Below are 19,667 nucleotides of genomic sequence, written 5' to 3' on the forward strand. Positions count from 1 at the left end.
CAGACCCCAGTCGGATTACCATTGTACCCCCGGGGGGTAGGCCTATATAAACCCCCCGGAGCACCCATGCAAAGGGTTCGCACCCTTGCATGTTTGGCTTCCAAGCATAGCACACACATACATAGATAGAGAGAAGCAAGAGCTAGCCCTGTTCTTCTTCTCCCTTGATCCCAACAGCTCTAGGAGCGATTGTAGCTACCCCTTATCGACCTAGTGATCATGCGGAGACCCCGCAGAGCAGGACTAGGGGTGTTATCTCCTCGGAGAGCCCCGAACCTGGGTAAGATTCGCCGGCGTGCATGTCTTCGCCTCATCCCGTTTCCAGGCACCGGCGACGTTTTATTGGCTCCCACAATGATAAGCCATCCTTTGGCATATGTCGCACCAACCACCCGACAAATACCAAGATGTATTTGGATTTGAAAAATACTTTCTGGTGGACCGGAATGAAGAAGGATATTGCAGAGTATGTAGCAGTTTGTGATGTATGTCAGAGAGTGAAGGCAGAGCATCAGAAGCCAGCAGGATTGCTACAACCATTGCCGATACCCGAATGGAAGTGGGATAAAATAGGCATGGATTTTATCACAGGATTACCCAGGACTCGTTCAGGCTATGACTCGATATGGGTTGTAGTCGACCGTTTGACAAAAGTGGCTCATTTCATTCCAGTGAAGACCACTTACACCAGTGCTAAGTTGGCAAAGATATACATGAGCAGGATCGTATGTTTGCATGGAGTTCCGAGGACCATTGTATCAGACAGAGGAACCCAATTTACCTCGAAGTTTTGGAAGCAGTTACATGAAACATTGGGAACCAGGCTGGAATTTAGTACAGCATTTCACCCACAGACAGATGGACAGACCGAGAGAGTCAACCAGATTTTGGAGGACACGTTGAGAGCATGTGCACTAGATTATGGATCTAGTTGGGACGACAATTTACCATATGCGGAGTTTTCTTATAACAACAGTTATCAAACCATTTTGAAGATGGCCCCTTTCAAAGCCTTGTACGGAAGGAGGTGTAGAACACCGTTGTTATGGGACGAAGTTGGAGACCGTTAGTTGTTTGGACCAGATCTGGTTAAGGAGTCTGAACAGAAAGTGAGGTTGATTCGCGATAGGCTCAAGGTAGCCCAGTCCAGGCAGAAGAGTTATGCTGATGCTAAACGAAAAGAGACAGTCCATGAAGTCGGAGACCGAGTATATCTTCGAGTATCACCCCTTCGAGGAGTGAAGCGCTTTGGAGTTAAGGGAAAGTTAGCGCCCCGTTTTATCGGACCATACAGAGTGTTGGAACATATGGGAGAGGTTGCCTACAAGCTGGAATTGCCCGAAGGATTGTCTGGAGTTCATGATGTATTTCACGTTTCGCAATTGAAGAAGTGCCACGCAGAGATGGCTGAGATACAGCTGAGAGATACTGTGCCACTGGAAGCGATTCAGCTGGAAGGTGATTTGACCTATGAGGAGAAACTAGTTAAGATTCTCGAGTATGCCAGCCGAGTCACCCGCAGTAAGGTTATCAAGTTTTGCAAAGTCCAGTGGAGTCACCACACGGAAGATGAAGCCACCTGGGAGCGAGAGGAAGATCTACGGAAGGACCACTCCCACCTGTTTTCTAGCCAACCCGAATCTCGAGGGCGAGATTCATCTTAAGGGGGGTAGGTTTGTAACATCCCAAATTTTCAATTTGGTATGTTATACATAGATCATCATTGCATATCATGTTTTATTGCATTTTCACAAATCCTCGATAAATCCTAAGCAACTCAAGGATCCTCGGAGAGAGTTGGGGATTTTTCTCGAATTTTTCATATTTGATTTTCATCAAATAATAAGACGAGGATTTTGGTTTTAATTATTTTCTCTCCGGAATAATATTTCATTCTAAAAATAAACGAGAGGAGAAAATATGACTTCTCCAAAACAATTGAAATACTGGAGGAAAAATGTTAAAATCATTTATTGGAATTATTTGGATTTTATTTGCTATTTTTATTGCATTAAAAATATTGCATGTTTTCAAAATATTTATTTTGTGTTAAACAAATGTTCACCCTATTCTAGATTTTCTAACTAGACGGGGAAAATTTATTTTATATTTTTCTGATTTGTATTTATTTTTCTGTGAATTATTTTCCGCGGAACTTAAAAAAAAACGCGCGCGCCCGCTGGGCCGAGCCCAGCCGAGCGCCAGGCCGCCGGCCCACCCCGCGCCCTCTCCTCCTCGCGCACGGCACGCGCCGCCGCCGCCGTGTCCATGGCGGACACGGGAGTCCGTGTCGCCACCGCCGGAGCTTGCCCCTCCTCCAAGCTGCTCCCCCCCTTTATAAACCCCCGCACCCCCCTCTCTCCCTCACCTCGCCTGCCGCCGCCGCACTTGCCGCCGCCGCCGCCCGCACTCGGGAGCCGCCGCCGCCGTTTGCCGCCCCCTCGCCCTACCCCGAGCCCCGCACCCCGCCGCACCCCGCGCCCTCGCCGGAGCCCCGCCGGAGCCGCCCCCGACGAGGTACTGCCTCGCCTCGTTCGACGCCGGGTTTTGTTTTAAAAAAAACCCTTCGTTTAAAAAAAAACCTAGATCGGTTTTTTTTCGGTTTTATTATTTTGCGAGCGTTCACCGAACCGTTCGTTTTAACGAACGCGTTCGTCGGTTTTTCTCTGTTAACGAACGTCCGTTTTTAACCGTTCATCCGTTTTTCTTTTTCGTCGGATTTTTCTGCGATTATCTCAGATTCGATTTCTGATCGAATCTTCGATTCTGTTTAACTTCTCGCTCGTTTATCGGAATCAGGCGATTCAAGCGCCTAGAGTTTCGTCTCGAAATTCTCTTTCCGTTTAACCTAGTCGAACAAGTTTTTGCTACAGTAAAATTTGACCTAGATCCAGATTAGTAAACGAAGCTTCTTTCTTTCACAGTTTGACTTTCGTTGTTTCTTTCGAGTTGATTCTTTTTGCAAACCGGAGTTCTTAAGTTGAACTTTCTGGTTGGATCTTACATTCGAGTTTTACCTGTGCATTAGATGAGTACTGATTGTATGCTTGTTTGTTTGCGGTAGAGTACCCGGAGTGTGCCGCTTGTTACTTCGAATCGCTAGGTTTTGCGGATCATCAGCAAGGCAAGTAACACTTTGATCATACTTTTCCATACCCAGTTTTATTGCATTAGTTCTATTCCTCAAACATTGCATGGTTAGGATCTAATTAAATTGTGGGTATTGGGAAGTAGTTGAGGTAGTACCTATTACATGTTTTCTATTCAAACCCTTGGGAGTTACTTCTACGTTGCTTTTATTATTGTCATGCTATGCTCGTAGACGTGGATCTGGGTTTGAGTGATATTCATGACAGATGTGAGATGTTTATTAATGGTTCAACTTAAGGTGGCAACTAAAACTCACATCTGGGTGGATTGAGGTACCTGGAGAACCCAGTGTTGTCTGTTTGTATAAGGACCGCCACCCAGGCTCAAAGGGATCATAAGATTATTCATGCTAGAAACTTCCGTGTGCAGCCACAAGCTATTATGGTCTCCAGCATAGTTGAGTAGGTTACAAGATCTCTTGAAGAGGTGGGCTAGCAGATGTAGGGGAAAGTAGGTGTACCGGTCCATCCACAGTAAAGAGTGATTGTTTCTGAAAGGCTGTGTCTCGGTCATCCGTTTCTCAAACATCATGCAGTGCGAGAATCAAGCGGAGGCGATCGAGTCTTGTGGGGAAAAGTGCGCAAACCTCTGCAGAGTGTACAAACTAATCATGGTTAGCCGTGTCCCCGGTTATGGACAACTTGAGTATCTAGTACCTGGATTATCATTTGAATCTCATCACCATGTTACTTTTAATTAATTTTGTTGGGTTAATGATGACACCTAATTGGGATTGAGTTGGAGGTACCTTCTCAATGTTTCACAACCACCATGATAGTTAAATAAAATTTATTCCTTTGAAGTAGGATAAAATTGGCTTTTCGCAAAACTGTAACCATAGAGCTTTCCACCAGCCATATATGCATGTAGTATAGCGATATTACTGTTCATTATTCTCTATGTGTTACATTGCCAGCATATCCTATGTGCTGACCCGTTTTCGGGCTGCAACGTTTCATGTTGCAGACTTTTCAGACGACGAGTAAGGTGCCTTAGGTCGTGGTCTTATACTCAGTGATGCCGCTGGAGTTGATGGACTCACTTATCTTCCGAGTCTTCCGCTGTTATCGTTTTTAGATGGCCTTAAGCCATGTTTATCATACTTAATCTCTTCGGAGATATCCGATGTAATAAGTGTGTGATTGCTACTCTGTTATAAATCCTCCATTTGTACTGTGCGTGTCAGCATTACTGATCTAGGGATGACACTGGTGCACAGCAGCACAGACCATTTGAGGTCTGGTCGCTACAATTTGCGTTTGGTACTTGAGAAGCTCAGAGAACATCAGTTATATGCCAAGTTCAGCAAATGTGAGTTTTGGCTAAAGGAAGTTGGATTCCTCGGACATGTATATCCGGAGAAGGAATAGCAGTAGACCCCGCCAAAGTTGACACAGTAACAAGCTGGGAATCACCCACGTTAGTTGGAGAGATCCGGAGTTTTCTTGGACTTCAGGATACTACCGGAGGTTCATTGAGAATTTCTCGAAGATTGCTAAGCCCATGACAGAGCTGTTAAAGCAGGACACCAAGTTCAATTGGTCTGAGGATTGTGAAGCTAGTTTTCAAGAGATTAAGAAACGTTTGGTTACATCACCAGTGTTGATTCTGCCAGACCAACGCAAGGATTATGAAGTTTATTGCGACGCTTCTCGTCGAGGATTTGGAGCAGTGCTTATGCAGGAAGGAAGAGTTGTTTCATATGCTTCACGGCAACTTAAACCCCATGAGAAGAATTATGCCACGCACGATCTGGAGTTAGCAGTCGTAGTGCATGCGTTGAAGACATGGAGACATTTTCTCATTGGAAATCACTGTGAAGTGTACACGGATCACAAGAGTTTGAAGTACATTTTCACGCAGAAGGAGTTGAATCTCAGGCAAAGGAGATGGTTGGAGCTCATTAAGGATTATGATATGAGATTGCATTATCACCCAGGGAAGGCTAACGTAGTAGCTGATGCGTTGAGCCGCAAGAGCCATGTCAACACCCTCATGACGGAGAGTTACCGAAATTATTAGCCGAGGATTTTCGTGAACTATGTTTGGAGATAGTTCCAAGAGGCTATTTAGCAACATTGGAGATTCAGTCTACCCTGATGGAAAAGATCAGAGAAGCTCAGAAGACAGACAAGGAGATTGACGAGATAAAGGAAAGAATGAGCAAAGGAAAAGCCAAGGGATTTCGTGAGGATGAGCACGATACCTTATGGTTTGAGGACCGCGTTTCCGTGCCCAATGATCCGGAGATCAGGAAGTTGATCTTGCAAGAGGCCCATGATTCACCGTATTCGATTCACCCAGGAAATACCAAGATGTATTTGGATTTGAAGGATACTTTCTGGTGGACCGGAATGAAGAAGGATATTGCGGAGTATGTAGCAGTTTGTGATGTATGTCAAAGAGTAAAGGCAGAGCATCAGAAGCCAGCAGGATTGCTACAGCCATTGCCGATACCCGAATGGAAGTGGGATAAACTAGGCATGGATTTTATCACGGGATTGCCCAGGACTCGTTCAGGCTATGACTCAATATGGGTTGTAGTCGATCGTTTGACGAAAGTAGCTCATTTCATCCCAGTGAAGACCACTTACACCAGTGCTAAGTTGGCAAAGATATACATGACCAGAATCGTATGTTTGCATGGAGTTCCGAGGACCATTGTATCAGACAGAGGAACCCAGTTTACCTCGAAGTTTTGGAATCAGTTACATGAAACTTTGGGAACCAGGCTAGAATTCAGTACAGCTTTTCACCCACAGACAGATGGACAGACCGAGAGAGTCAATCAGATTTTGGAAGATATGCTGAGAGCTTGTGCGCTAGATTATGGATCTAGTTGGGACGACAATTTGCCATATGCAGAGTTTTCTTACAACAACAGTTATCAAACCAGTTTGAAGATGGCCCCTTTCGAAGCTTTGTACGGAAGGAGGTGTAGGACACCATTGTTACGGGACGAAGTTGGAGACCGCCAGTTGTTTGGACCAGACTTGATTAAGGAATCAGAACAGAAAGTGAAGTTGATTCGCGATAGGCTCAAGGTAGCCCAGTCCAGGCAGAAGAGTTATGCGGATTCAAAACGTAAGGAGACAGTTCACAAAGTCGGAGGCAGAGTTTATCTTCGAGTATCACCACTTCGAGGAGTGAAGCGCTTTGGAGTTAAGGGAAAGTTAGCGCCACGTTTTGTAGGACCATACAGAGTTTCGGAGCGTATGGGAGAAGTTGCTTACAAGCTGGAATTGCCTGAAGGATTTTCAGGAGTTCATGATGTATTTCACGTTTCCCAGTTGAAGAAGTGCCACGCAGAGATGGCTGAGATACCACTGAGAGATACAGTGCCACTGGAAGCGATTCAGTTGGAAAGAGACTTGACCTATGAGGAGAAACCAGTTAAGATTCTTGAGTATGCCAGCCGAGTCACCCGCAGCAAGGTTATCAAGTTCTGCAAAGTTCAGTGGAGTCACAACACTGAAGATGAAGGCACCTGGGAGCGAGAAGAAGATCTACGGAAGAACCACTCTCACCTATTTTCTAGCCAACCCGAATCTCGAGGGCGAGATTCATCTTAAGGGGGTAGGTTTGTAACATCCCAAATTTTCAATTTGGAATGTTATACATTAGATCATCATTGCATAGCATATTTTATTGCATTTTGGCAAATCCTCGAAAATCCTAAGCAACTCAAGGACCCTCGGAGAGAGTTGGGGATTTTTCCCGGTTTTCATATTTGATTTTTATCAAATAATACAACGAGGATTTTTTGGTCTTAATTATTTTTCTCTCTGAAAAATATTTCATATTAAAATAAATGAGAGGAGAAAATATGACTTCTCCAATATAATTGAAATATTGGAGGAAAAATATTAAAATCAAATATTTGATTTTATTCGGATTTTATTTGCAATTTTAATTGCATTAGAAAAATTGCACGTTTTCAAAACTGCATTTTTGGGCCAAGAAAATGCTCATCTCGTTCTAATTATTTTAATTAGACGGTGAAAATTTGTTTTGGCATTTTTGGATTTTTATTTATTTTTCTACGATTTTTTTTATGTTCGGCGAAATTATTTAAAAAAAATCCCCGCGCCCGACTGGGCCGAGGCCCAGCCGAGCCAGGCCGGCCCATCCCGCGTCGCCGTCTCCCTCCTGGAGACCGGGACGAGCACGCCGCCGCCGCCCGAGTCCGGGACGGCCACGCCTCCCCGGCGCCCCCTTCCCCAAGCCGGAGTAGCCCCCCACCTATATATACCCCGCCCCGCCGCCAGCTCCCTCACCTCGTCCCGCCCCGACCAAAGCCTCGCCGGAGCCGGAGCCCGAAGCCGCCGCGACGAGCCGGCCCCGACGCCGTTCCTCCGTCCCTCGTCGACCCCGTCGACCTCGTCGCCTCCCCGCACCCCGCCTGCACCCCGAAGCCCCGCCGGAGTCACCTCGCCGGAGGTAACCGAGCCGCCGTCGCCGAGTCCGGTTTTTTTTAAAAAAATACCGATTCGGTTTATTTTTTTAGGAACCCTAGGTTTTTTATATAGATCGGTTTATTTTTTTGGTTTAGTTAGTTAGTGAACGTTCGCCGATTCGTTCGTTTTAACGAACGTATTCGTCGGTTAGTCCCTGTTAACTAACGTCCGTTCGTTTAACTGTTCGTCAGTTTTCTTTTTCGTCGGTTTTTCCGCGATTATTCCAGATCGCGATTTCTGATCAGATTTTCGTTCTGGTTTATCTTTTCGCTCGTTTATCGGAATCAGGCGATTCAAGCGCCTAGAGTTTCGTCTCAAAATTCTCTTTCCGTTTAACCTACTCAAACAAGTTTTTGTTACTGTAAAATTTGACCTAGATCCAGATTAGTAAACGAAGCTTGTTTCTTTCGCCGTTTGACTTTCGTTGCTTCGTTCGATTTGTTTCTTTTTGCAAACCGGAGTTCTTAAGTTGAACTTTCTGGTTAGATCTTTTATTTGAGTTTTACCTGTGCATTTGATGAGTGCTTATTGTATGCTTGTTTGTTTGCGATAGAGTACCCGGAGTGCGCCGCTTGCTACTTCGAATCTCTAAGTTTCACGGATCATCAGCAAGGCAAGTAACACTGTGATCATACCTCTTTTACTACCCAGTTTTATTGCATTAGACAAATCCTCAAACATTGCATGGTTAGGATCTAATTAAATTGTGGGTATTGGGAAGTAGTTGAGGTAGTACCTATTACCTATTTTATTATCAAACCCTTGGGAGTTACTTCTACGTTTGCTTATATTGCTATGCTATGCTAGTAGACGTGGATTGGGTTTGAGTGTATCCATGACAGATGTGAGATTGTTAATATATGGTTAAACTTAAGGTGGCAACTAAAACTCACATCTGGGTGGATTGAGGTACCTGGGTATTCCAGGATTGCCTGTTTTTCTAAGGACCGCCACCCAGGTTCAAAGGGATCATGAGATTATTCTTGCTAGAAACTTCCGTGTGCAGCCACAAGCTATTATGGGCTCTAGCATAGTTGATTAAGTTGTGTGAGCTCTTGAAGAGGTAGACTAGCAGATGTAGGGGTTGTAGGTGGTACTGTCTACCCGGAGTAGAGAGTTAACGCTTCTGAAAGACTGTGTCTCGGTCATCCGTTTCTCAAACACCATGAAGTGCGAGAATCCCAACGGAGGAGATCGAGTCTTGTGGGGAAAAGTGCACAAACCCCTGCAGAGTGTACAAACTAATCATGGTTAGCCGTGTCCCCGATTATGGACATCTTGAGTATCTAGTACTTGGATTATCATGTGAATCTCATCACCATGTTACTTTAATTAATTTTGTTGGGTTAATGATGATACTTAATTGGGATTGAGAATGCTGTCAACCATTCTCAATGTTTAACAACCACCATGATAGTTAAATAAAATTTATTCCTTTGCAGTAGGTAAAAATTGGCTTTTCGCAAAACTGTAACCATAGAGCCTTCTACCAGCCATATATGCATGTAGTATAGCATTACTATGTTCATTACTCTCTATGTGTTACATTGCCAGCATATTCCATGTGCTGACCCGTTTCGGGCTGCAACGTTTCATGTTGCAGACTTTTCAGACGACGAGTAAGGTGCCTTAGGTCGTGGTCTTATACTCAGTGATGCCGTTGGAGTTGATGGACTCACTTATCTTCCAAGTCTTCCGCTGTTATCGTATTTAGATGGCCTTAAGCCATATTTATCATACTTATTCTCTTTTGAGATACTCGTTGTAATAAGTGTGTGATTGCTACTCTGTTATAAATCCTCCATTTGTACTGTGCGTGTCAGCATTACTGATCCAGGGATGACACTGGTGCACAGCAGCATAGACTGTTTGAGGTCTGATCGCTACATAGGCCAATTTCAAACAACATCAACATTGTCTCCCTATCTATACGCCATTTATGGACACAAACGCCCCCTCTCTTCCTCTCTCTCTCTCTCTCTCGTCGCTAGCTCTCTCTCTCTCTCGCTCTCACACCCCTCTCCCACACACAATCGATGTCTCTTCCAAATAGTCTGCTCCCCCCGCCCGCACCCATGCTATCCCGCTACTACACATGTCACACCATTCCCCCTTCCCTTATACTAGGTTTACATCATTAGTGGTCTCTGTACTCCACATACACACACTCCCTCTCACACACAAACGCGTGCACGAACACACACAGACACGCACAAACACCCATTAATCTGGATCCTCATCTCTCCCCATGTCTGCATGTGTATCTCGCACACTCACTCTCTAATTATGTATATGTGTCTCCACGTTACACAACACAAAGCCCCATGTACATGTCTCTCTCTATCCTCCACACACATAGACACAAAGAATCTGTTATCATTGCCTCAGTCTCTAGACATATCACACACGCACACTGTCTCTCTCTCTCTCGCAAACACGCTCAACAAGGGTTTCCCATGAATAACTTACCGTTTATTCATCAACAGTCGTGGCAGTACGGCGAACACGAGACGTCAAAAATAATAAATCTACACGTGCTTAGACCACCTAGTATGACTACTAGGACTAGAGCAAGCCAAAAAGCGCGCCGCTGTCACCCCCTCCTTATCGGCGGCGGGAAAACCTTTGTTTTACACAGTCGAGAAGTCATTGTGCTAAGGCCTCACATGCTGAGGCGTTGAATAGAATGTAGATGCTAGTTTACGGAAACAATTATCGATAATACGTTTGTATCTCCATACTTATATTTCTTCTCTTATAAAAAACAGAGTTGGTGATGATGGTACGCGTGCCATCTTGCAATATAGACCGTCCGATCTATATCTGACTGATGGAAATTAAGGTGCCTTAGGTCGTGGTCTTTTCAGACGACGAGTAAGGTGCCTTAGGTCATGGTCTTATACTCAGTGATGCTGTTGGAGTTGATGGACTCACTTATCTTTCAAGTCTTCCGCTGTTATCGTATTTAGATGGCCTTAAGCCATATTTATCATACTTATTCTCTTTTGAGATACTCGTTGTAATAAGTGTGTGATTGCTACTCTGTTATAAATCCTCCATTTGTACTGTGCGTGTCAGCATTACTGATCCAGGGATGACACTGGTGCACAGCAGCACAGACTGTTTGAGGTCTGATCGCTACATAGGCCAATTTCAAACAACATCAACATTGTATCCCTATCTATACGCCATTTATGGACACAAACGCCCCCTCTCTTCCTCTCTCTCTCTCTCCCCGTCGCTAGCTCTCTCTCTCTCTCGCTCTCACACCCCTCTCCCACACACAATCGATGTCTCTTCCAAATAGTCTGCTCCCCCCGCCCGCACCCATGCTATCCCGCTACTACACATGTCACACCATTCACCCTTCCCTTATACTAGGTTTACATCATTAGTGGTCTCTGTACTCCACATACACACACTCCCTCTCACACACAAACGCGCGCACGAACACACACAGACACTCACAAACACCCATTAATCTGGATCCTCATCTCTCCCCATGTCTGCATGTGTATCTCGCACACTCACTCTCTAATTATGTATATGGGTCTCCACGTTACACAACACAAAGCCCCATGTACATGTCTCTCTCTATCCTCCACACACATAGACACAAAGAATTTGTTATCATTGCCTCAGTCTCTAGACATATCACACACGCACACTGTCTCTCTCTCTCGCAAACACAGTCAACAAGGGTTTCCCCATGAATAACTTACCGTTTATTCATCAACAGTCATGGCAGTACGGCGAACACGAGACGTGAAAAAGAATAAATCTACACGTGCTTAGACCACCTAGTATGACTACTAGGACTAGAGCAAGCCAAAAAGCGCGCCGCCGTCACCCCCTCCTTATCGGCGACGGGAAAACCTTTGTTTTACACAGTCGAGAAGTCATTGTGCTAAGGCCTCACATGCTGAGGAGTTGAATAGAATGTAGATGCTAGTTTACGGAAACAAGTATCGATAATACGTTTGTATCTCCATACTTATATTTCTTCTCTTATAAAAAACCGAGTTGGTGATGATGGTACGCGTGCCATCTGGCAATATAGACCGTCCGATCTATATCTGACTGATGGAAATTAAACTAAAAGATACCCGCACCCCTCTCCACATTTGCAGACAAGGCCTTCCCTCGTTCATCCTTATCTCCAACAACCTCATTGTTGAGCAATTAAGAAAGGAAGCCTCTGGAACAAACTGGCCTGGTGGCCGCTGCCGGCGTCGTCAATCCCCATGCCTCCGCTCAGTCCGACCACCAATCACCACCACGCCCCACTCCTCTTTACCTTATCTCCTATTTCTTGAGATATAATTAGTTTTTACACATGGGATTACTCCCGGATGGGTCAATCACAACGAGTGTTTTTATAAAAAAATCCATCTTGATGTTCCGTGCAATGCACGGATCTTGCTAGTACTCCTATAGATGACTAAGTTGGTGATGATGGTGTGTCTGCCATCCGTCGTTTGTGACCATTAGATCTACATCTAACGACTGTGAGGTAAGTTGTTGCCTTTTCTCACAAACATCCCACTTGTCTACCAATTTGCAGAAAAACCCATAATTAGTATCTTAAAACCAACCACATCCCTCCCCGACCTCACCAAAATAGCCCAAGGAATCTATTCTAATTGAAACATAATATATCTCTAGTGATATATGTATATCAAAATTAGAGTGTTTTGTATCAAGTTTGTGAATAAGTATTATTCTAATTATGATTCGTTGCAACGCACATGAACATTGCTAGTATTTCCAACCATGCAATTTTTTCCCTAGTATTCCATAGTTTCGAGTTTTCCATCAAGATATTAGTCACTCATGGTTGATATTTACTTTCAATCATGTACACATATGCACTATGTAACTAGCCTTGCTTATTGGGTTCCAAAGCTTAACTTTCACTCCTACTTACAATATCTAGAGTATTTAACAAAAAACTACCACTTTCAACAGCCCTAGGAAGAATCTATTGTACAAAAAATAGCAAAAACATACCGAAAATTTCTTAATCGACGCCAAAAACTACTACCTACCGATTAGGTTAGTTTAAACCCATTTATGACAGGGTTGGCCCACACGTCCGTGCTGACGAGGCAGCTTAAACCAACACATTTTGTTTGACCGTTGACACGAGGGACCCACATGAATGACATGCTGGGACACGCTATCCCTGATTTATGCCGCTTCAGCTTGGATGGGTCTCCATCGTGTGGAACCGGACTAGAAAGTTGCGACAATGATTCCCGTTGCCCAGCGCTATGGATCGTGCCATCCATGAAGAACACTTGGGACTGGAACCTGGAGGAGGACATGTAGCCCATCTATAACGTGTAAGTGGAGTACGGTAAATTGTGAACGGTAGCGCTGTGAATATATGTAGACTAGTCGTGCACAAATTTATCACATGAATTGGAGATGAACTTGTGTGGCATACTGGAATTTTTCCTTTAGAATTTATTACTAGTAAATGTGTTATGTGTACGTGCAACTTGTGTGGTTGTTGCACGGGCTCCAACACGCTCTTTGAGAAAAAAAAGGGTGGCACAGCTTTGGATATACGTGACGTGGCGGCATCATACAGTAGCATCGTTCGCTATAGTTGTAGTACGCTCCTACTAGGACGACAACTCCTATAAAACCTTGCGCTTGGCTCTTTGCCTCTTCGGGAGGTTCAACAGTTCGTACTCATGTGAACCTTGCACTTGGCTCTTCGCCTCTTCGGAAGGTCGAACAATGATGATACTACAGTACACATTATGCTTCTGGCAATTTGACACCGATTGAACTGCTGCACGTCCACCGCGAGGGAGAGGGAGAGGGAGAGGTAGAGGGCGTTGTAGTCAAAACCCTCTCCTCGTCCTGCGAACCACCGCGCGCGTGGGCGAGGGAGAGGCGTAGTAAGCAAGCTTCTCCTCGTTCGGCAAGTTGACGGGACACATCAAAGCAGTACTAGTACTAGTCCATACTGCGTCCTTTCCGGTTAATATGGCTTAATTTGAAACGAGAAAAATACACTGGCGGTCAACGTATGTAACAATACGCTCTTTACGGTCACTATATATAGTTTTGCGGTGATTATACGATCACTAGCTCATCGTAGAGCACCATATTGCACCCTACTGACCGGCCACATAGTCAACGTGGCACTTTGTTGACTGGTTAAATTGTCACCTGGTTTCTGGGTCCCACCTGTCAGTTGGCAGAGCAAAGAAATCAGCTAAAAAACAAAGAGTGTAGTACATCTACACTTCCAATGCATTTAGCCTTTAATCTAAATCGATATTGATTGACTAATGCACCAACTTGTGCTCGAGGTATAGGCTACATGTCTATCCTTAATTACAGCATGCAACGACCTTCATTTAATCTTCTTCTCTCAATGGTTGCATGCACACATAAGTCTGCTACTTTTGGGCGTTAATTATGCCCTGATCAATGTGTAAATCTCTAAATGTACAGTCTTTCACGGACGTAGGGAGTAGGTTGAGCACTTGAGAGTGAGCGTGTGTGTTGCGTCGTGTGCTGTGTGCCGCATGGGTGCGTGAGTGTTGCGTGTGTCCATGTGTACGTGTGAGTGTTGCATGTTGCATGCATGCATGCATGCATGCATGGGGCTTACTCCCTCCCATTGACATGTTCATATTTCAAGCTTCCTCTGTTCCCTCCATATGGTGATACTCCCTCTATTCCCAAATACGGAGTAAAATCCTCCCTCTGTTCCCAAATACGGAGTAAAATCCTCCCTCTATTCCCAAATACGGAGTATTTGTCTTTCTAGAGATTTCAACAAGTGACTACGTACAGAGCAAAATGAGTAAAGTGAGCGTAGAGGCATAGGGATAATGTAGAAAGGAAGTCTTCGCGATCCATTATTCCCCATCTCGGTCAGAGAGAACTATTCAACTAGTCTTCGCAGTGAAGTGACAATACACGCTACAGCAGATGGGACACTTAATTAATAAGCTGAACCAGCGTGTTGGTGTTACTAAATCAGCCTTACCCAGTACTGCCATCATGTTTGCCAGTAGAGCACGGTTCTGTCCTCCATTAACTGACATATGGGCCCTCTTGTGGTAGACCCACATGTCATCGGTGTAACTATTTACACTCCGAAGGACGGTATATCCTGGTAGTAGTAGTAGAATTGAGATTTAATGCACTTTCTTCCCTGTCTTCCACTCTTCTTCCTCCTCTCTTCTTCTTCCTCCTCTCTTCCCCATCGTCGGCCGCACACCATTTCCCCCGCTCACTGCTCGCCCGCCCGCGCTATCTTCCTTGGTAGCTCGCGCGTACCATATCCCCCCGCTCACTGCTCGGCCACACGAGGAGAAGCTTCTTCGCTCGCCCGCCCGAATCCACTTCCCCGCTGGCTCGCAGGCACCGAAAACCCCAATGGCAGAACCGACTGACACGCAGAGCCGCGATTGGAATGCCCTCCCCGATGTTCTCTTGGAGCAGATCTATAATCGTATGGACCTACTCAGCACTGTCCGTCTGGCCGCATGCTCGGTGTCTTTGTACCATCTACTCGTCTGCAACCAGCCGGCTCTTTTCAAGACACCCTGCTTGCTGATGCCCGATCCTCGCAGGTGGCCCAGACACCGACTTGACGATCCTACGGAGGTTGCCGTGGTGCCCCTCGACATGCTACCACTACCCGTCCACCTATCCTTCATGCGCGGCCACTACTGGGCGGGCATGAAGGCCAACTAGATCGTCCTCATCCACCAATCCGGTAGTCCGTGGCGTCTCGTGGATATCTACACCCAGCGAGAGATCACCCTTCCATCTTTGGGTACCGCCGCCATCGAGCCTCGCGGCCCGTCGGACACTCCTGCCTACTACGCACGAGACGGGTCGAGCTTTTGGCTCGACCTCTGTTTGCTGAAGGTTGTAATCTGCGAAGTGCCCACACCATCAGAAGACTACATGGATTACAAGCTCATTGTCGTGTTCAACATGGGATTAGTCTATCTGGAATCCGGTCACCATACATGGTTATGGCTTATCGTCGATCCTCTTTACCCAACACTTCTGTCTGATGCTATAGTGCATGATGGCATCGTTTATGCGGTCGACACACAGATTGGCTGCCTATACTGGTGGAATCTATCGTCGTGTAATTGTTCTATCACATCTCATCTTTACCTTAAGAATACGACTGCCTGTTCATTGTTACAAATTTAGAATATATAGTATGTCTATAACCACATCATTGCTATATGTTCCTATCATTTCCTAGATTTTTATGACCATACATGTTATTGTTAGAGTTGATATTATGAGCATAACCTCATGATTGCTATATGTTACTCTCATTTCCAGGATTTTTATAACAACACATGTTATTGCTTAAAGTTGATATGATAACTATAGTAAGTGCTATGGTAGAATATGAGTAGGCCCTGTCATATATGTTTTCCTCTCATTGTTACATGATGTTTGAACCATGATATATTGCTAGAATATGGAAGCCGTTGGCTTATTTTTTTTAACTTGGGGTATGATTATGACCACGACATTGCAATTCTCTGTCTATGATATGTGTCACTGTTATAGTAATCTTAATTCCACACATACTCTGAACATGATTGTTTATTTTTGTCCTTTTTATCTCCAATTTGAATTGTTGCAGCAGATGCAAGTGCACTGGCCTTCATGATTCCAGGACCTGGAATCATACCAGCCGATGAATGGTGGTTTATCGCTCGTTCAGCTGACGGTGGTCATTTGATGCTCATTTGCACGTACGAAATTGACCAAACCATTTCATCAAACCACATGCAGTACAATGCCTGGGGTGTTCGTGACATTGATGGCTATGGCTGCTTCATGTTCGAGAAAGATCCCAGCTCTGTTGGGCCAGGCGTATTCAACTGGAGGCGGGTTTACAGCCTCGGCAACCACTCCATGTTCCTCGGGCTCAATTATCCGATCATCCAACCAATCATTGATCATATCACTGACGATGATTACCGTGCTATGCAACTTCCATTCGCCAGGGGGGACTATGCTTACACATCATACCATGGGTTTCATGAATCACCATATCCAGAGATTCGTCGACACAGCTTGTTGCCAGATAATCTTCAGTGTGTGAAAGGCATCAAGCTTCCATGCGATGGATGGCTTTTGCAAACCCGACATGCGGCGATGTGGTTCATGCCAACAGCAAATATGCACAACTAGATTCGTACTGATATGTAGACTGAGCCATGTATACTGCTGCTGTAGCACGACCCTCTTTTGTTGGATATTATGTACTGTTGTTAGTTGAAGCACTCCTCTGGTTTGAAGGATAGATACCTTTCTGGGATCAAGTGCATCCTAACTCACCTGCGCAGGATGTACTGATAATGATGATGGAGATGCTGTGCAGTATATATATATATACATATATATATATATATATCACTTAGGCTTCAAGTGCGTACTTGTTAGTTAAACCTATGGTTAAAATGTGACACTAAATACGACTAGTAAGTAGTACAGTAGCAGTACTAGTATACGTCGGTCAAATTATTCATCATGTCCACACATTGAATTGACGTGACAACATGCTGCGCATGAGGTGACACAAGAATCCCGGCGGCGTGTTCGGGTATTCTGAACTTCAGATTTGGAGTACCACTTATCTGTTGAAATCTTTCATCATTCACTTTAAATAGTCGATTGATCATACATTGAGTACCATATAAGTGGAATTAACCCATGCAAGTCGAAGAAGGATTGGCCGGTGCTGCCGGCTGGCGTCAAGTTCGATCCCACGGATCAGCAGCTAATCGAGCACCTTGAGGCCAAAGTGAGTGCTGACAGCGCGAGATCTCACCCTCTCATCGATTTGTTCATACCAACCATCGACAGCGAGCACGGCATATGCTACACCCATCCTGAGAAACTTCCAGGTAAGACACCGATCAGCCGTCTACTTGCACAAACATATTCCTTTGTTTATAGCTATATTTTTCTTTTTAGACGTAGACCCGGTGAAGCAATTACAATTTGACAGTTAATAAAAAGTGAAACAAGTGACTGCAACATGCCAAAGATGTTATGAAAATGCCAACTACGTACACTAAAACCTGTATTCGACAATACTGCAGGTATCACACTGAGTGGCCTAAGCAAGCATTTCTTCCAGCGCAATTCCAGGGCATTCAAAAGGGGCACGTGGACGCGTCGCAAGATACAGTCGGAGTGCGGCATGCACGCGATGTGGCACAACACCAGCAATACCTTGCCGGTGATGGTCATCGGCCGGCAGACGGGCAGCACAAAGGTTCTGGTGCTGCACACCAACAAGAACTTCGGCCAGCAGAGGACTAACTGGGTGATGCACCAGTACCACCCCGGGGACCTGGAGCAAGAGAAGGAGCGGGAGCTGGTCCTCTGCAAGATTTTCTACCAGACGAACACTAGGGCCAGGAGTAAAAAGATTATAAGTTAGTTTGGTATTGGTACTTGTACTTGTACTACCTTGTCGTCCGCAAGTTGGTATTGTTGTTAACGATCTTTTGGTATGAACTTGGCATTTGCTTCCAACCATCATGCCGAGGGTCGACGTGGATATAAAGCTGAATCATTTGTTTCAAAACGAATTTTCAGGCACCTGATTTTTATTTGATGGGTAGCATAAGCACCTGCCGTTCGAATTCCCAGTTCTCCAAATTTTCAAAACAAGTGCATGCTCTTATTATCATGATGAAAAAACAATATCCCTGCTGCATCCCAATTATCAGTCTGTACTTGCAGAATTCTCTCGTTTATTGAGCACGTATATTGTTTTTTCAGGTCGAGCAAGTTTCAACTGGGCTGTAGACTGCCCAGGCTTGGTTTTGTTTTTAACAGGCCCAACCCATGACGACAATGGGGCACAAAGATCCCACAGGTATCTACTGGCCTCTGGCCCACCAGCGTTAGTTATATTTTGTCTTACAACATCCGCAGGCAGTTTTTTTACTGAATCAAACACACAGCCCAGTTCTATTTTCCTCTTGAAACGCATGCCCTACATCCATTTTCTAATCTCTACCTATAGTTTTACTAGTTCATATACATGTATCATTATATTGAAAATACATAAAATTCCCTTTTCATATTTACATCCTTATTTTTGTTGTTGTTTTCCCTCTCAGCGTTGATTTTTTTACCACTGGTTTTCCCTTAAACCAACTCAATTGTCCCACGTCTTATTTGCTTACAAAAACAAAACGATTTTTTGGCAAATCAATAAGTTCTTAAAAAATGTTTATCATTTCGGGATTACAAAAGTTCGGAGTCCACCGAAATATGCAAAATAAGGTTGAACTTTTTGACCGTGGTCCTGGGCAAAAAATGGGCTGTAATAAATTACTTAAGAATTAGCAAATGGGCTGCAAATTATTAAAAAATAGCAAATGGGCTCTATGTTGTCTGCCACAGATTTGAAGGCTGACTTGTGGGCCTACTAAGTTCATGCGTACACAAGGTTTATCAAAAAAGAAACTTAGTCAACAATCGACTCTACCAGCGTCACACCGTTAGATGTCAATCTAACGGCAATCGTGCTTCTTCAGTCTCTGATCTTCCTGCCCAGCCGCCCAAACCAGCGCCGTTGGAAGCGCCTGCTCCCGCCTCCCGTGGCCGGCTGTGCTGCCGGGCAGGCCTCACGGCCCCATCATATACTCGCATCCCTGGCCTGTCTATCCCTCTACTCACCCACACCTCTTGTTATTTTCCGGCGACGGCAGCCGAACCAGTCAACCCTCGTACTCTCCACCGCGTGGGCAGCCACTGCCGTGTCTTCCCCGACTCCGTGTCATTCACTTCGTCGGCCTCGCCGTCGTCCACCGCCCTGGTGCTCTCGGCGTGGCGTGGTCAACGTGGTCAACGAACGACATCCATCGGAAGTAGACTGTACGTGGAGAGGCTGACAGCTGGGTCCACGGCCGCACACAAGGAAATGCCTCCTTATTACGCGCAAAATAATGATTCCTCCACCTGACATCTGGGACCCGCCGGAAGGGCCTCTGTATTTCGTGAAAAAAACGTTCCCTCCGCTGACAG

The sequence above is a fragment of the Triticum aestivum genome, chromosome 5D (genome assembly GCF_018294505.1).
Source record: "Triticum aestivum cultivar Chinese Spring chromosome 5D, IWGSC CS RefSeq v2.1, whole genome shotgun sequence".
NCBI lineage: Eukaryota > Viridiplantae > Streptophyta > Magnoliopsida > Poales > Poaceae > Triticum > Triticum aestivum.